The sequence below is a fragment of the Prionailurus viverrinus genome, chromosome C2 (genome assembly GCF_022837055.1).
Source record: "Prionailurus viverrinus isolate Anna chromosome C2, UM_Priviv_1.0, whole genome shotgun sequence".
Taxonomy (NCBI): Eukaryota; Metazoa; Chordata; class Mammalia; order Carnivora; family Felidae; genus Prionailurus; species Prionailurus viverrinus.
Genome location: NC_062569.1, coordinates 540,419 through 560,657, shown reverse-complemented (window position 1 = coordinate 560,657; position 20,239 = coordinate 540,419). Strand labels below are relative to the sequence as shown.

Below are 20,239 nucleotides of genomic sequence, written 5' to 3'. Positions count from 1 at the left end.
ATTTTAGAAATCTTTGAGGGCAAAGATAAGTCACTTGGCCTGCATTTAGTAGGCAGTGGGGAGCCACTGTAGTATTTCTTTCCTGAGGTATAATTTATAATTAATAAAATGTATACTGTAGATTCTTAAAAGATCTACACAGAGAGAGTAGTGTTTTAGGAGAATTTGGCTATCAAAAGAGTTCTGAATTTCACTAGGTGGGCTTAATAGCATATGTGATTTGACAGAGAAAAATAAAATTACCTGTGGTAAAATATCGAAAGTTTTAACACAGGTATAATTGGAGTCCCAGAATGAAAGAAGACAGAGAAAGGGCAAAAACATTTGAAGAATTAGTCCAAATTTCCAAATTTGTTGAGAAACGTGAATTTAGAAAATGAAGAATCTTAGTGAGTCTAAGCAGATTCACTGAATACAAATAAATCACATGTAGGCACATTATAGTTAATTGTTGAAAACTAAAGATAGAAGAAATCTTGAAAGAAGCCTGACAAAAAGGATACTTTACACACAAGGGAGCAAAATTAAGAACTATGGTTGTTTTTTCATCAAAATCAATGAAGGCAAAAAGTCAGTGTAATGGCATCTTTAACCTCATACCTGTTAGAATGGATATTATCAACAATGTAAGAAATCACAAGTGTTGGTGAGGATGTGAAGGAAAGGGAACCCTTGTGCACTGTTAGTGAGAATGTAAATTGGTGCAACCATTATGGAAAAGAGTATGGAGTTTTCTCAAAAAATTAAAAATAAAACTACCATATGATCCAGCAATTACACTTTTAGGTATTTATCCAAAGAAAATGAAAGCACTAATTCCAAAATACATGTAGTCAATGTTTGTTGTAGCATTATTTACAATACCACAATATGGAAACAACTTAAGTGTCCATCAATAAATGAATGGATAAAGAAACTGTGATATATATATATATATATATATATATATATATATATACACATATCCACACTGTAGAATATTATTCAGCTTTTGAAAAACTGAAATCTTACTGTTTGTGCAACATGGGTGAACCTTGAGGGCATTATGCTAAGTGAAAGGGAAAGACAAGTACCATATAATCTCACTTATATGTGGAATCTAAAAAAAAAACCAAAAAACAAAAAACAAAAAACAAAAAAAACCCAGCTTACAGATAAAGAGAACAGACTGGTGGTTACCAGAGCCTGGGGGTGAAGAGGGTGAAATGGATGAAGGAGGTCAAAAGGTACAAAATTCCACTTATTTCACTTATGAAATAACAGCATGGTGACTTTGGTTAATACTGTATTACAACGGCACCTGGGTGGCTCAGTCAGTTGAGCATCCAACTCTTGATCTTGGCTCAGGTCATGATCTCGCAGTTCATGGGATTAAGCCCGTGTTGCAGCAGCAGAGCCTGTGATTCTCTCTCCTTCTCTCTCTCTGTCCCTCCCCTACTTGCACTGTTTCTCTCTCTCTCTCTCTCTCTCTCAAAATAAATAAACATTAAAAAAAATACTGTATTACAGCATAAGAGACTCTTAAATATGGAGAACAAACAGAAGGTTACTGGATGGGTTTTGGGAGGGGGGATGGGCTAAATGGTTAAGAGGCATTAAGGAATCTACTCCTGAAATCATTGTTACACTATAGGCTAACTAATTTGGATGTAAATTTAAAAAAATAAAATTTAAAAAAATTTAAAAATAAAAAAAAATAATACTGTATTACATATCTGAAAGTTGTTAAGAGAGTAAATCTCGAAAGTTATCATCACAAGAAAAAATTAAAATGTTCTAAGTTAACTAGACTTACTGTAGTGATTATTTTGCAATATATACTAAAGTCAAATCACCATGTTATACTCTTAAAACTTATATAATGCCAATTGTACCTCGATTCAAAATTAAAATTAAATAAAAGTGCTGAAAGAAAATTGTCAACTCAGAATTCTACATCCAGCCAAAATATCCTTCAAGAATAAAAGATGAAATAAAGACATTTTCAGGTAAATAGTACCTAAGAAAATTCATCACCAGCATGCCTGCCCCATAAAAAAAAGTTAAAGGATGCTGTATACACTAAAGGAATATAACAAATGAAAACTTGGATCTGAAATAAGGATTGAAGAACACCAGAAATAGAAAATATATAGGCAAACATGAAATGGCATGTTTTTCCTAATTTTTGAAAAATATGTATATGGCAACATGTATAAAACAATAACTATTATATAATATGACTTAAATGACTGTAAGGTATTGTTTAGGTAAGATGTTATGATATTAATTCAAAATAGACTGTGAAAAGTTAAGGATATATATTCTAATTCCTAGAACAACCACTAAAATAAATATCAGCAGATAAAAATCGAATTCTAAAAAAAATTAATACAAAATAAGATAGGAAAGAAAGAACAGAGGAACAAAACACAATTAAGACAAACAGAACACAAATAGCAAAATGGCAAACCTAAATCTAACCATTATTACACCAAATGTAAGTGGACTAAACAGTCCAAATAAAAGGCAGAGATTGTCAATCTGTTTGAGGGGGAAAAAAAGACATACCTAACATGCTACCTACAAGAGATTTTTTTTAAGTTTTTATTTAAATTCCAATTAGTGAACGTACAGTGTAATATTATTTTCAGGTGTACAATATATGGATTTAACACTTCCATACATTGCCCAGTGCTCATTACAAGGGCACTCCTTAATCCCCATCACCAATCTCCCTTCTGGTAAATATCAGTTCTCTATAATTAAACATATATTTCTTGGTTTGCCTCTCTCGCTCATGTTATCTCTCTCTGTCTCCCCTTTGCTTATTTGTTTTGTTTCTTTAATTCCAGATATGAGTAAAATCATATGGTATTTGTTGTTCTCTGACTGACTTATTTTGCTTAGCATAATACTCTCTAGCTCCATCTATGTTGCTGCAAATGGCAAGATTTCATTCCTGTTTATGGCTGAGCAATATTCCATTTTGTATTTATATCCATCTTCTTTATCCATTCATCAATTAATGGACACTTGGGCTCTTTGCATTCATTGGCTATTATAGAGAGCGCTGCTAGAAATGTCAGGGTGCATGTATCCCTTCGAATTAGTGTTTTTATGTACAAGAAATATTTAAAAATTTTTGTAATGTTTATTTTTGAGAGAGAGACAGAGCATGAACAGGGGACGAGCAGAGAGACAGGGAGACACAGAATCAGAAGCAGGCTCCAGGCTCCAGGCTCCAAGCCGTCAGCACAGAGCCTGATGCAGGGCTCAAACCCAAACTGCAAGATCATGACCTGGGCCAAAGTTGGACGCTCAACCGAGTGAGCCACCCAGGCACCCCACAAGAGATATTTTAAATACAAAGATATAGACAAGTTAAAGTAAACCTATAAAAAAGAATATACCATGCAAAAAGGAAGCATAAGAAATTTAAATTGGCCACATTGAGATTGTGTATGGTACTCTTTCAGACAAAGAATTGCCATCAATAAAGAGACATTTCAAATTATAGAAGGATAAATTCTTCAGGAAGACAAAACAATCAAATTTTAAATATGTTAACTAATAGACTTGCAAGCACATAAAGCAAAAATGGATAGAACTAAAGAAGAAAAAAACAAATCCATAATTATAGTTGTAGATTTAACATTCCTCTCACAGTTATAGATTTAAAAAAAACAGACAAAAAATAAAAATCAGCAAGGACAGAGATTTGAAAAATACTGTTGACCTCCTTGACCTAAGTGACAGCTGTAGAACACTTTACCAATGACTGCAGAATATATATGGTACAATCAAGTTAGATCATGTACTGAACACAAATGGATATAGAGATCAAAAATGCAAAGTTATCGAGAAAAAAATAAACTACAAATATTTGGAAATTAAACATACTTCTAACAAGTCAAAGTAGAAATAAAATATAATCAAATTATAAAATATTTTGAACTGTTTAATAATTAAAATAAAGCAGGGGCACCTGGGTGGATCAGTCACTTGAGCATCAGACTTTTGATTTTGGCTCAGGTTTGTGAGTTTGAACCCCACATCAGTCTCCATGCAGTGACACTGCAGAGCTTGCTTAGGATACTCTCTGTCTCCACCCCCACCCCCGACTCATGTCCTCTCTCTTAAAATAAGTAAACTTAAAAAACAGTTTTTAAAAAAATAATAATTAAAATAAAGCATATTAAAAATGTGTGGGATGCAGCTAAAACATGCTTAGAGTCTCAGAGGAAAATTATACCTACAAATTTTTATTTTAGAAGAGAAGAAAGTTTTTAAATCAATAATCTAAGGTTTCATGTTAAATAGCTATAAAAAAGGAGCAAAGTAAACCCAAAGCAAGCACCATATAAATAAGAGAATTGATGAAATAGAGAAAATTAGTAGACAATGAAACAGACAAGTAGAGAAAGTACAAAAAAAGAGCACATTATGAAGATGAGAGCTTGGTTCTAAGATTAATAAAATTGATAGGCCTCTAGCTAAACTAATCAAGAAAATAAAAAGAACACAAATTACCATTATTGGTAATGAAAAGACATTAAAAAGGTAAGCAAACATTATGAACAATTTTATGACATTAAATAATTTAGACAAAATGAACAAATTCCATGAAAAATACAAACTTATTAAAGCTGAAACAAGAGGAAATAAGTAATCTAAATACCTATACCTATTAAAGATATTGACTATTATCAAAGTCCTTCTCATAAACAAAACTCTAGGCCTAGATGGTTTCATTAGCACATTCTATCAATCATTTAAGAAGGAAACACCAGTCTTATACAAACTCTTCCAGAAAAAGGAGTAGGAGACACTTCCCAATTTATTTTATGAAAGCAGCATTTTCTTAATACCAATACCAGTCCAAGGTAATACAAGAATACTGTAGAACAATACCTCTCATGTACATACATGTAAGAGTACTTAGCAAAAATACTAATAAATCAATACGTTGTGGACAAATGAGTTTTATCCACAGAAGGCAAAATTGGTTTAAAGTTTGAAAAACAATCAGTAAATTTCTCCATACTAACACAATAAATGGGGGGAAATCACATGATTTTAAGACATGCAGGAAAAACATTTAACAAAATTCCACACCAATTCAGGATAAAAACCACTTAAAATACTAGGAGAAAAGGAAATTTCCTCAATCTGATATAAGTCATCAACAAAAGACCTACAGCTAACATCATACCAAATGATGAAATGCTGAATGCTTTCCTCCTATAGTCAGTGACAAAGCAAAGGTATCTATGTTCACCATTTCTATTCAACATTGTACTAGAAATTGTAGCCACTGCAACAAGGTAAGAAAAAGGAAAGCCATAAAAATCAGAGGAAGAAGCCTGGGTGACTCAGTTGGCTAAGTGTCCAACTTCAGCTCAGATCATGATCTCATGATTCATGGGTTCGAGTCCCACATTTGGGCTCTGTTCTGACAGCTCAGAGCCTGGAGCCTGCTTTGGATTCTGTGTCTTCCCCTCTGTCTGCCCCTCCCCTGCTTGTGTTTTTTTTCTCTCTCTCTCTCACTCTCAAAAATAAATAAATAAACTTTTTAAAAAGATCAGAGGAAGAAGTAAAATTTTCTCTAGTCCAAGATGACATGATTGTTTATATAGAAAGTTTTAAAGAGTCTATATACCAATTACTAGAACTAACAAGTCAACGTGTAAGGTCATAAGATACAAGGTCACCATTGGAAGAAAGTTAGTTTTATGTCTACATACCAATTTAAAAACTGCAATTTAAAAAGCAATTCCTTTTACAATAGCTTTCCAGCTTTCCTGGCATTAGGTATGGCTTGTCACCAAACTCCAGTTGATGGAACATGATTTGATGTGTTCTGTACCACTATAGACACAGCCCAGAAAAATCCTCCCACGTGCAATCTTCAGTCCTCTCTCCCCTTCTTTATCATTATCAGAAACTGTGACAGGCTTGAAAACCTTGGTTTTAAGATGGCAGAGCTATAAGATAGGTGTCTGGGTCCCTGAAGTCCTGCTTTAGAAGAGAGATGCCTGCTGTCAGGAATAAGTGTTTTGATATGTCTCATAACAAATTTGTTATGTTTGATTCATTTTCTGATATTACTTTAACTGATATAGTGACCATCACTAGGGGATCAGATAAGAAATGCGTGGTGGATGAATATTCTCGAACACCATGCTGCAGTTAAATGCCATGAAAAGATATATATAGTTGTGCATACATCCAGATGGCCAACAGACACATGAAAAGATGCTCAACATCACTAATCATCAGGGAAATGTAAAAAATGCAAATCAATACTACAATGTACTATCACCCCACACCTGTCAGAGTGGCAAAAGTAAAGAAACACAAGAAATAGCAAGTGTTGGCAAGGATACAGAGAAAAAGCACTGTTGATGGCAATGCAAACTGGTACAGCCCTTGTGGAAAACTGTATGGAGTTTCCTCAAAAAATTAAAAATAGAACTACCCCACGATCCAGTAATTTCACTACTGTATATCTGCCACCCCCCCCAAAAAAAAACCTACCAAAAAAATACTAATTCAAAGGGATACACGCACTACGATGTTTATAGCAGCATTATCTACAATAGGCAACATATGGAAGCAGCCCAAGTGTCCATCAATAGATGAATGGATAAAGAAGATGTGATTATATAGATATACATATAGATATAGATAGATATAGATATTCCCCAACCATTCTAAAGAATGAAATCTTGCCTTTTGCAACAATACGGATGGAGCTAGAGAGTATAATGCTAAGTGAAATAGTCAGAGAAAGACAAATACCATATGATTTCACTCATATGTGGAATTTAAGAAACAAAACAAACAAGCAAAGGAAAAGAGAGAGAGAGAGACAAACCAAGAAACATACTCTTAATTGTAGAGAACAAAATGATGATTACCAGGGAGGAGGTGGGTAAGGGGATTGGTAAAACAGGTGATGGGGATTAAGGAGTGCACTTGTCATGATGAGCAGTGGGTGGTGTACAGAATTGTTGAATCACTATACTGTACACCTGAAACTAATACAACAATTGTGTTAACTATACCGGAATTAAGATTTTTAAAGAACTAGAAGAAAAATTAGAACCAGAAGGAAAGAAAGAAAGAAAGAAAGAAAGAAAGAAAGAAAGAAAGAAAGAGTTGTGTAGACAGAAAGACTGAGATCCATAACGTGGAACCACTTATTTATGTAAATTGGAATACTTCCCATTGTACATTGAAGGAATAATACATATATAAGGACATATTATTGAGTGCATTAGAAAGGCTGGAGTGGAACGTGAGTGGATTTTAGGGACAAGGAGAAAAAAACATGTGACTATAAGATGATATTCAACTCAGCCACTGCAAGGAGACAACACAAAGAGACACCAGGTTGGAAGATGGGGAGTCTGAAAGCAGATGCTATTAGGAGTCCATGTGAGATCAGCACACAAAGACAATATTAAGGATGGTTTGGGAGGAAGTCCAGTGGTACAGTTTGCTTTGCAGAAATAGCAAATAAATATACATTTCATTTTTAAAAAGCAGGTTGATATTCATGGTCACATTTGCAAGACAGAATGGTATAGATTTTCTGGTAGATGCAAAAATATAAGTTGTAATAGTGCTTGCCTATGTGTTTCAGAGGATGAAAGAGCAGACCTAGGCCGGCCAACTCCATCTTGTTCTGTATCCTCCATCTTGAGTGACTATGTCCCCGACATGGCCATGGCCGCAGAAAGAAGTTCCCGCTCAAACCTCAGACCACGCCTCCTCCCCTTGAGTAACTTCCCGCTCACCTGTTCAAACTTCCCGATCAAACCATGCCTGGCAACCTGCATGACGGGACTCTGACCTTTCCCCAGCCAATCAGCTAGCAAGCCAATTGACTGAGGCCACAACCCTCCCCCAGCCAATCGGCTAAGGCCATGATCCCTATAAAACCTTTGTGCTTTTGAAACCCGCTGTCTCTCTCCAGTATCTCACTGCTGCATTGGTGCAGGTAGGGGATTGAGCTTGAGCTAGCTCGAATAAAGGCTCTTTGCTTTTGCATTGGACTCGGCTCCCTGGTGGTCTTTGGGGATCACAAATTCTGGGCATAACATTTGGGGACTCGCCCAGATCCCCAAGACCCCAGAGGGACCCCCGACCTGGAGAGCCTGATTGGCCACAGTTAGCGTCTGTTCGTTCCCTGTCTCTTCTGTGTGAACTCATTTCCGAAATTCTGGTGGTGCCTGGCAAAGTCTAAGTGGACGCACTGGAGGACCATGGGCTGGGGGTTTTGGAAGACGTTCCGATCCTCCCTTCTGAGGGACGTGGAATCTCCCCAAAGGTCTGAGACAAGGTGAGTCACTCCTGCTGGTTGGCGTGAGGCCGTCATCTAGCTTTTGGTTTTGCTTCCACGGAGTTAGAAGACTGTTTCTAAGGGCTCTCTGTTTGTCTGTTTCTGTGTTTCTCTGTTTTGTTCTGTGGACTTACTGGACGGACGTTATGGGACAGACTCAGACTACCCCTCTAACCATTATGATTGATCACTTTAAGGATGTCAGCCAAAGAGCTAACAACCTCAGTGTGGAAGTCCGAAAGGGTCAGTGGCAGGTTTTTGTTCTAGCAAGTGGCCGGCTTTCAATGTCGGATGGCCGCCAGAGGGAACCTTCGACCTCCCAGCATTCACCGAGTCAGGGGTATCATCTCTCGGCCTAAGATGGGCCATCCTGATCGGCTCCCTTACATTATCACTTGGCAGGACCTTGTAGAAGGCCCACCCTCTTGACTTAAGCCCTTCCTAGCCCCACGCCCTCCGGAACCAAAACCCATTCTTGCTTTACAGGGGACAGAGAAGAAGGAGAACAAGAAAAGTCTTACCCAGCCTTCAGCACCCCTCTACCCTGTCCTATGAGGGGGAACTGAAAAAGAATTAATTTTTCCTCCCCCGTATAATCCCCCTAGGGTGCCAGAAAAACACCATCCTCCCCCTCTGGGGGAGGCAGATGCTGTTCCGAGAGTGGGAGGCGGAAACGCTCCAGTGGGAAGGCCGCCCTTTACCAGACAAAGGGCTCAGAGGGAGCAATCTGCCTCCGCCGCCGACTCCACTCTTCTGCCCCTGCGAGCCGCCGCACCCCCAGACGCGGAGGGGAATCAGCCCCATCACTATTGGCCTTTCGCCACTAGTGACCTCTACAATTGGAAAGCTCAGAATCCTAAGTTTTCCGAGAAACCGGCAGGGCTTATTGATTTATTAGACTCTGTTCTTTTTACCCATCAGCCCACGTGGGACAATTGCCAGCAGCTTTTGCAGGTCCTGTTCACGACTGAGGAAAGACAAAGAATCCTCAATGGGGCCCGAAAACTAGTTCCGGGCACAGACGGGAATCTCACCACCAACCAGGCTCAGATAGATGCCTCCTTCCCCTTAACTCGGCCCCAGTGGGATTTCAACATGGCAGAAGGTAAGGAGAGGCTCCGGGTCTACCGCCAGACTCTAATGGGGGGTCTCCGAATGGCTGCTAGAAAGCCAACCAATTTGGCCAAGGTAGGAAATGTACAACAGGGAAAAGATGAATCTCTGGCTGCCTTTTTAGAACGGGTCATGGAGGCATTCCGTACCTATACCCCCATGGATCCAGAGGCTCCAGAAAGCAAGGCAGCTGTTATCATGGCCTTTGTAAACCAATCAGCCATAGACATTAGGAAAAAATTACAGAAAATAGATAGGCTAGGAGAAAAAAGTCTGCAGGACTTACCGATGGTAGCCGAAAAGGTATATAATAACCGGGAGCCTCCTGAGGACAAGCAGGCTCGCGCCATGGTGGCTGCCAGCAGTAAGCAGACTCGAGACCTGGCCAGAATACTACTAGCTATCACTGCTGATTCCCCCGAGGAATGAGACCACTGTCTCCGGCAGCTGGTGGGCGACTCAAGAGGAGGTAAAGGAACCACCAAGGGGGGGAAGCAGAGGCTGCAGAAAGATCAGTGTGCATACTGCAAGGAGATAGGGCATTGGGCCCGAGAATGTCCGAAAAAGGCCGGCAGGAAGGGAAGCAAGACTGATCGAGTAAAAGTCTTAGAGCTAGATGAACTGAGTGATTAGGGGAGTCGGGGTTCAGACCCTCTCCCCGAGCCCAGGGTAACTCTTAAAGTGGAGGGGACCCCTGTTGACTTGCTCGTCAACACTGGAGTGCAACATTCAGTCCTCTGCACCCCACAAGGAAAGCTAGCCAACAAGAAGTCCTGGGTACAAGGGGTAACTGGTATGAGCCAGTATTCATGGACTACCCGAAGAACGGTAGATTTGGGGACGGGCCAGGTATCCCACTCCTTTATGGTAATACCGGAATGCCCCTACCCGCTGTTAGGACGGGACTTACTGACCAAGATTGGAGCTCAGATAACTTTCAGACAAGGGGGGCCTCAGGTCACCGATGCCAAGGGCCACCCCATCCAGGTCCTGACCATAAAACTAGAGGATGAATACCGCCTCCACCAGGAGGTGCTCCCAAGAGAAGATAATATAGACAGATGGCTACAAGAATTCCCCTCGGTTTGGGCAGAGATGGGGGGGATAGGACTAGCCACTCACAGGACCCCGGTCCTGGTAGAGCTCAAGCCAGGAGAAGGTCTGGTAAGGATCAAACAATACCCCATGTCTCAGGAGGCCCGGAAGGGGATCCAGCCACACATCCGGAGACTACGAAGCCTAGGGGTACTAGTTCCTTGCCAGTCTGCCTGGAACACCCCCCTACTGCTGGTCAAAAAGCCTCACACAAATGACTATTGACTGGTACAAGACCTCCGGGAAGTAAATAAGAGGTCATGGACATACACCCAACTGTTCCCAACCCATATACTCTCTTGAGCTCCTTGGCGCCCTCCAGGGTCTGGTATACTGTACTAGATTTAAAGGACGCCTTCTTCAGTCTGCCGCTGGCACCCCAAAGCCAACCCTTGTTCACCTTCGAGTGGCATGATCCGGAAGAGGGCTACAGCAGACAACTCGCCTGGACACGGCTGCCTCAGGGGTTCAAAAATTCACCCACCATCTTCGACGAGCACTACACAAGGACCTGGGTGAGTACAGAAGGGAGCACCCTGGCCTCCCCCTTCTACAGTATGTAGATGACATCCTGATTGCTGCCGACACGGCCAAGGACTGCGAGCGAGGGACCCAGGACCTGCTGGCTACCTTTGGGGCCTTGGGGTACCGGGCATCCGCAAAGAAGGCTCAGATATGCAGGAAGAGGGTAAGTTACCTGGGATACATCCTGGAGGGTGGACAGCGGCGGTTATCAGAAGCCAGAAAAGAAACCGTCCTAAAGATCCCTACTCCCACCTCCCGAAGAGAAGTGAGGGAATTCCTAGGATCAGCCGGCTACTGCCGCCTCTGGGTTCCGGGTTTTGCTGAGATCGCCAGGCCTCTATATGAAGCTACCAAAGAGGGGAAAACATTTAAATGGGCTGAAAAAGAAGAAACTGCCTTTAACCAGTTAAAAAAGGCCCTCCTAAGTGCCCCAGCCCTGGGCCTACCGGACATTACGAGGCCCTTCCACCTCTTTGTAGACAAACACAAGGGAATAGCAAAAGGGGTTCTAACTCAAGCCTTAGGCCCCTGGAACCGCCTGGTGGCTTATCTGTCCAAGAAGCTAGACCCAGTGGCTGCCGGCTGGCCGCGATGCCTAAGAATTATTGCGGCAACAGCACTCCTAGTCAAGGAGGCAGACAAACTGACCCTAGGACAGGAGATCTGGATCACGACCCCACATGCCATTGAAGGGGTCCTGAAACAGCCTCCTGACAGATGGATGAGCAACACACATATGACTCATTACCAGAGCCTCCTACTCAACCCTCCACGGGTGCGGTTCCACCCCTTTGCGGCCCTCAATCCTGCAACCCTGCTGCCCGACCCTGACCTAGGTGCTCCACTACATGACTGCGGGAATCCTGGAACAAGTACATGGATTCCGGACGGACCTGACCGACCGGCCCCTCCCTGATGCCGAGGCTACTTGGTTCACTGATGGCAGCAGCTTTGTGCAGGATGCACACAGGTATGCGGGTGCAGCGGTGGTCACCAAAACGGACACTGTATGGGCAGAGGCTCTACCGTCCAGAACGTCAGCCCAGCGAGCAGAGCTCGTCGCCCTTACCAAGGCACTAACGCTGGGAGCTGGAAAACGGCTTAACATCTACACAGACAGCCGTTGTGCATTTGCCACAGCTCATATTCATGGGGCAATTTATCAGGAGAGGGGGTTACTGACGGCAGAAGGATGGACTATAAAAAATAAGCAGGAGATACTTGACCTGCTTACAGCCTATGGCTTCCTGCCAAGCTGGCCATTATCCACTGCCAAGGGCACCAGAAAACTGATAACCCGGTAGCTAGAGGTAATTGAAAGGCTGACCAGGCAGCCAAGGCAGTAGCCCTTACTTCAGTCCCCACCATGACCATACAACTACCGGACCTAGGAGACCCAGTTTTACCAGACCAGCCCAAATACTCCCAGGAGGAGTTACAGCCGATCAAGAAACTCCCCATGGCCCAGGAGATAAAGGGATGGTGGTATACACCTAACAAGGAGCTCATGCTGCCAGACCGGCTCGGAGTCTCAATATTAGAGCACATGCATCGGTCTACTCACATGGGGGCCCGAAAATTAAAAGACTTAATCCGACATGCCAGAATCAAGATTCACCAACAGGACACCAAAATAGAGCAAGTTGTGTCTGCCTGCAAGACCTGCCAACTCACCAACGCGAGGGCCACATCAAATAAAAGAACCAGGCTCAGAGGCACCAGACCGGGAGCCCAATGGGAAGTCTACTTCACTGAAGTCAAACCAGGAAAGTATGGTTATAAATATCTTTTAGTATTTACAGACACCTTCTCTGGCTGGGTGGAGGCATACCCAACCAAGCATGAAACGGCTCAGACGGTGGCTAAGAATCTACTAGAAGACATCTTACCCAGGTATGGTTTTCCTGCCATGGTAGGATCAGACAAGGGACCAGCTTTTATCTTGCAGGTAATGCAGGCAGTAGCCAAGGCTATGGGGGCAAACCAGAAATTACATTGTACTTACAGGCCCCAGAGCTCAGGACAGGTAGAAAGAATGAATAGAACCCTAAAAGAGACCCTTACCAAATTAACCATGGAGACTGGCGGGGACCGGGTGACTCTCCTACCGTACGCCCTTTACCGGGTTAGAAACACTCCTTACACTCTGGGTTTTACTCCCTACAAGATTATGTTTGGCAGGCCACCCCCTGTCATTCCCAACCTTCGAGCTGAACTTATTGCTGAGTTTAAAGATCAAGAACTTTTTCTTTCCTTGAGAGGGCTCCAGAGGGCGCACGAGGACCTTTGGCCACGCCTCTGTGCCATCTATGAGGCTGGCCCGACTCCGACACCTCATCAGTACAGGCCAGGAGACGGGGTCTACGTCAAGAGGCACCACCGAGAGACCCTCGAGCCGCGCTGGAAGGGACCCTACATCGTGATGCTGACAACCCCCACCGCTCTCAAAGTAGACAGCATTGCGACCTGGGTCCATCACACCCACGTTCGGCCAGCGGACCCCTCCTCGATCCGGAAGGACTTCGTCACACAATGGACCATCTTTCAGGACCAACACAACCCGCTCAAGGTCAAGTTACAGTGCATTCGACCCACCTGATATTGGTAACTCTGTTAACTCTGCTTGTCATTGCTCATGCTGCCGGGAGTCCCCACACCCCCCAAAACATTACCTGGCAGATCATAGACACCAGCTCAGGGACCGCGTGGGGGCCGTCCAACTAATGGTCCTCCGTGCTCAGTACAAGCCCCTAATAACAGGAGAGGACAAAATAGAAATGCAGCCGGTCCCATGATTGGGTCCGCAAGCTACATGACAAGGGGGGAATGAAAGAGCAGACCTAGGCCGGCCGACTCCATCTTGTTCTGTATCCTCCCTTTGAGTAACTTCCCACTCACCCGTTCAAACTTCCCGATCAAACCACGCCCGGCAACCTGCGTGACGGGACTCTGACCTTTCCCCAGCCAATCAGCTAGCAAGCCAATCGGCTGAGGCCACGACCCTTCCCCAGCCAATCGGCTAAGGCCATGATCCCTATAAAACCTTTGTGCTTTTGAAACCCGCTCTCTCTCTCTCTCTCTCTCCGGTATTTCACCGCTGCGTCGGTGCAGGTGGGGGATTGAGCTCGAGCTAGCTCGAATAAAGGTTCTTTGCTTTTGCACCGGACTCAGCTCCCTGGTGGTCTTTGGGGGTCACGATTTCTGGGCATAACAAGGAAAGGTTGTTGCAAATAGAAATCTGATAGCCCAGGGGCTATTCATGGGAGCCTAAAAATGGGAATGTTAGAATTGAGACTGCCATTTCACCAAAAACTCTACAATGGATCTGTAAAGGAACCGCAAAAACCCCTGAACAGTACATCACACACAATGATACATACTTGGCCTAGTGCTCTTCTAGAAAAAACAGCTCAAGACTGTCAGACTTTTCGTCAGGCACATATGAGAAGGAAGAAGATCCAACCACTTAGTAATCCTATTGTTTTAAAATTCCTATGTAAAGGAGAAGAGGTATAGTACCAGTTTGGCCATTGAGTACGTGAATTATATATGATTTTAGATAGGTCTCTTTAGGCTAGAGACTCATCTCAGTGTCTAACTGCTGCAAAGGGTGCAATAAAAATATATTTAAGGCCCTGTGGAATTAGCAATGACCATTAAAGCTGTACTACTTAAAGAAAAATTCATAATTGAATGAGATTGCTTTGGTCTCACTGTAGTACTCACATATAACTTGGGAACAGGCAACTCCTAGTGATACAAAATACATTTTGATTACTTGCTTACATTTGGGGAAGTTTTTGAAAGCTACCAATAACAACAGGGAATACCAAAGTAGGATTTTATTTAAGAGGACAAAGTATATGGTAGAGGAAAAGGTAAAGAGTCAAAATGTTCTTGTCTCATTACTGATTTCGGCAATAAAATGTTTCAACACAGTGTTTTGGTCTCCACTCTACTGTGGTGCTCAAAACTTCAATGCATTGGAATCTGTGCACCATAAGAACTTCGTAAAGATGTCAAGATAAAATGCCTTTCCTTCACTGTAAAACAGTTATGACTTGCTGAGGACACAGTCATCACACCGGTTGCAAATGCTCTACAGATGGAAACCCAGAATTATATTAAGGGACAGATGCAAGCAGGATGCATTATTAACAGATGCATTATGTAGCCAAAATGAGAAACATTCACTTTGAATTATGTTGGAGCAAGGTGGGGTGGGGAGTGGGTAGGCAGGAGGTAAAGAGAGATTCCCAGCTCACTCATAGGATTCTTCTTTCAGGCTATTTGGCAAATCTTTATATGCCAGAACAAAACTTAAGATGTATCCCTTGGCTATACATCCTGGTAGGAAATAGCCTTTGGCACACCACCATCTAGTGGCATCCAAGAAGAACTCGACAAGCTCTTTTTGGTTTTTTCTTTAAATTCATTGGAGCAGAGGAAGTGGAGCTTAGGCAGCCTGAGAACCTCCTTTCATTGCACTCTAAGCCCTCTGTAAGTAGGAGGCACTCCCACTGGACTTTAATAATGGCCATCAGACTGCCCTCATCTGAATGAATCCTGCTGCCTTTCATCATCTTGAGTGAGGATAATAGTATCTATCCCTAAGTCTGTTGTGAGAATAAAAAGGACTCACATGTGTAGTGCTCATGACTGTGCCTGGTGCGGAGTAGGTACTCAAATATCCTCAGCAGCAATGACATTCCATGCTTAAAAATTCAACTCACCACTCATTAGAGGTAAACCAAACCATCTAGGCCTATCAGGCTGCCCTACCGCCACCATCCACGAACAGGCAGCAGCACGTCACCGAGCAAGAGCAGAAAAAAGAGATGAAGGAAAAGTTCCTTCCTTTCCCTATTTTTAGAACATTATTCTTTCCATGACCCTCAAACAATTGGTGTTAACCATTTTGGGTTTCAGAAACACGTCTGGAAAAACATGGATTCACTGGAAAAATGCATACAAATCTTACATTTGATTTGGGGAGGTTCACTGAGCCCCCAAGCTTATTCCCATGAACACCAAGGTAAACACTGCCTCACTGAGAGACTGCAGGGCCATCAGAATGATGGGGAGGGGCACTTTCCTTCCAGGCCCTCTTTAAACTCCTTACTTGTAGTGATGTGGTGAAGAGTTCTTGGTAAATACAGGGCCTGCTTTATGTGTGTTCTCATCTCTGCCCTGGGGTAAATGGTCTTGCCATTCATTAATTCACAGAGAAAAAGCTAACAGAAATCCTTTAAAGCTGCAGTAGTGTTTTAGGTGTGTGCTCAAGCTTTACCCTCTCCTTTCTCCAAACCAGAAATAAGGTCTTGGGGACTTCTCTAAATGCAGTATGACAGCTGTAAGCAGAGGATGAAAGGTCTGTAAAGTAAACTGACATTAAGATCCCAGACCTCTGTCAGGTAATTTAGGGTTTTAAACAATGAATAGAACAGGTGTCCAAGATTGCCAGCAGGCCTGGATACTCATATCTTCATGAAAGCCACATCTTCTATGAAAGAAGTGCCCAAGCATGGGTGACCTAAGCTGTTGCTCACTGAAAACCACAGGACTTTCTCTTCCCTATCACCAATCAATCCTGAACCATGGCAGCTATTTGCTGAATCACAGTGGACCTCCTCAAATTCAAAAGCTGTACATGGTTCATTGTGATTTGGGGTGTCACTTAATGTAGTTTTAAATAGTTGAATAATTTTAGGGACATTATCTGGTCCAGATGAGCGAATATGCATGGTCAAACATTCAGTCCTTGCCAGGTCAAATATATCACAAACCCAAGCAGACTGCAGGATAAAGCAGGAAGAAGAAAGTTGGTGTCGGTGGAGATCTTTTGATTTTCTCCCCTCATGCTCCCAAGAGAAGCTAACATTCCATTTTCTAATTTTGGTCTCAATTTTATTAAGTTGTATTCAAGCTAAATAATGCCTCTGTGGACAATCATGCCATACTAAGCCTAGTCATCTTTCTGATCAACCATGATCCCTATCTTTCCCTTTGTCTCCCAAACACTGGAGCCATCCTTCATATCTTACATTTTCTTTCATCCTTTCTTATACTTTTCTGTTCCTTTCATCTCATCTTTCATGTCAGGAATTCATTCTTTGGCTATATCTACTATTATATATCCTATATATGTGCTCTTTATACGTCCTTTCCTCATATTTCTACTTGGTTCTTTGATTTCTAGCTCTTGCATCATGCTGCTCACACTGTTCCTTATATCAAGTTTATTGATCATCCCTATTTTAGGTCCTTGACCTATCTGTTCCAAAGTTTGGTTTCAGAGGGTTTGTGTTTGTTCAGTTTGTGGTCTTTTATTTTAGTCTAATTATAGAGACTGCAGGCTATTTCCTTGGGTATATCTGCCACCCTACCTGCTAATAGGTCATGAGGAAGGCTAAGAGCCAGGTTCTCTTCTGTTTCAGCTCTGGGGAGCCTGAAGGATAAGCAGGAGAAGAACCCCGGGCACCACAAAGCTAACTTTGAAACCTTTACCAGGCGATTCCCACCTTCCTACCTTTAAACTTCCCACTTGAAACACCTTGAAACACACACACACACACACACACACATATATGTGTATATATATATATATATATATATATATATATAATCTTAGAAAAATGCTGTTCCCAGAAGGATGCAGTGAAAAGAATGTGACTCTGGAGGATTTAAACCTCCATGAACCTTAATTGAAAAGACACTTCAGACAGGATTTTAAGGATTAAAGAAAATGTGTCTAGCCTAGCACAATCCCAGCAGAGTAGGTACTAATAAAGTGTTCCCTTCCACAAACTACCTCATAATCTTCCTACTCTTCACATTCAGAATGGCCTAGGAATCAATCCAATAGTAAAAGAAATAGTGGGGACTCTGTTGTTAGCAGTTCTATATTACAGAAAATTAGATATATCTCACATGTATTGCCATCATTTTCATAGATGCATAATTCATAAGTTTACAATTAAAAAGTTATGGAGGTAGATTGATGCTCTCTATGGAGGTGCTACTCAAAGCTCTAGATTTAAGTATACTAATTGGCTCTTAGGGGCCAAGGCAAAAAATGTGGTCAAATGCTTTCTGCCAAAAGCAATGATAATTTAATCTAGGGGAGACCAACTGGGATTCTCCGCTAACATAGCCTTTAGGACTGTGAAGGAGTCCTTTAGGGTTTTTGGAACCTGTGCCAGGTGAAGACAAGAGAGACAGATGAAGCCACAGCTGGAAAGTGGCCAGAAGGAAATGACTACCTCTGAAAGAAGAAAGACTATGTGGAGAAATAAACCAGCCAGTTGGGCCCCTACCCGCTGTATCGGTAAAGGAGCCATCGTTTGTTAAAGAGTTTAAGAGTACACACACTCAAAATTGGAAATAAAATCTAAAGAGTAGTGTTCCCACAATCCAGACTGGTGAAGTTTTGAAGGAAGGTGTGAAGTTGTAAGCTAAACAGTCCTGTGCACTCACCACAGCTATCTGCCATAGGAAAGTGGATGAGATAAGATGGGCAATGTAATCAGTATCAGGCCAGACTCCCAATACCAATACTCAGTGGCACCCTACCATAACCAGTAATGGAAAAATCTAACATCTGGGTTTTAATTGTAAAGTTTGTAAGGAAGTCTCATCATTTTATGAAAGAGTAAGAGTGATAGGGTAGACTACATTATAACTAAGCCCCCTTTAGCTCAATTTCTCCGTGTCTTGAGAACTTGGCACCTTAGTTTCCTTTCAATCAAGATCATGAATGATCTACATATTTGCTGTAGAACTCATCTCAGATTACGGTCCTCTCACAAGCATACTTGGGATTTTCTCAAGATGTTCACATGCCCAGAGAACCTGCATTTAATTTTTAAGTCAACACTTTGAGTAGCTACTTCATACTAGGCACTGAGTTAACTCAATTGTGAGTAATAGGAATGCAGGTACTATTCCCTCCTGTCAGTGCATTTGGACCTCTGAAAGGGGAGGAGTCGCAGTGAAGGAATTACTGCAGCTTAAAAACTAGTAAAAATAATAACTCCCATTGTCAAAAACCAAAATCAGCATTAGAAACTTTTGATCCATATCCCAAGCAAACAAGGGAAGAGCCAATTCTTTGGCCGCTTCGTTCCACCCACCTTTACGAGTACAGCTTATAAGCCAACCCAACACTGGAGAAGAAGGACAAGTACATCACCAAGCTCAAAATTGACAGGTTTCTCTCATTAACCAACTTCTTCAGAGAAGCAGCGACCTACCATGGAAGGGAACAAGAAATACCTAGCGAGGTTTTGACGTGTAGATGGGGCTATAAAGCAGGTCTTAGACTAGACACAGTGCCATTTTGTTTTGGGTCATTTGGCAGGCTGACCTGGTAACCCAGATTGGGTGATCAAGGACAGAGGTGTTCCAGACCAATAAAGGGAACTTAAAGGAAAGGCTAATAAACCAGAGCATGTGCCCAAGAAAGTACTATTAACCCAATATGAGAAATAGGAGTAAATTTTACTCAAATACTTTTACTTTTTTTTTTTACTATTATTTTCCAATTACTTTACTATTAACTCAATGTGAGTAAATTTTATTGAGTAATGCTAATATTTGGCAGGATTCAATCCTGACTTATCCCCAGATTCATTAAAGCCATGATACAAAGTCAAGACCCAACACCTGAACTGAGTTGAAAACAGAAACCTAGAAGTTTACTATCAAATAAAATAGCATCTATCTGGCCTTTTCAAGGCCATGATCAAACTTAAAATGCCTGGGTGGTGTTGCCATTGTAATTCAGTTGTCACCATTGCAGTCTGGCCTCTCCTTTGGGTAGAGCAACAAGGTCCCTGTAAGCTCACATGGTCCTGCACTTTGCTCCTTTTTTCTGATCATTACAAATTAATTTCAGACTTTGTTTCTAACCAAAGCCTCAAGGTCCCATGAAATATACCAATAGCACAACCTCCTTTCAAGGGCCATTGTCCTAGGCAGCTGCATGGCTTAAGTAACCCCAGGCCCTACACCCTTCTAGGAATGAAAGCAAGTTAGATATGGGATTTCTCTATAGTTAGACCTTAAAAACAAAGCTAAAATCCAACCACTTAGTAATTTTAGGAAAACCATAAAGCCAAAATAAAAATGAATATCTTGGAACCAAAGGTTACTCCACTGAGGCAATTGCAAATTACT

General features: G+C 42.0%; 1 long non-coding RNA gene across 2 annotated transcripts in view; it reads right to left on the bottom strand.

The window, feature by feature from the left end:
- The window catches only part of LOC125174885 (uncharacterized), a 128,743-nt gene extending 114,813 nt beyond the window's left edge, over positions 1-13,930 (bottom strand). For both annotated transcript variants that reach the window (XR_007155593.1, XR_007155591.1), the window contains exon 1: positions 13,735-13,930. This is a non-coding gene — a long non-coding RNA (uncharacterized LOC125174885). The remainder of the gene's footprint in view (positions 1-13,734) is intronic.
- Positions 13,931-20,239: the final 6,309 nt, after the last annotated feature.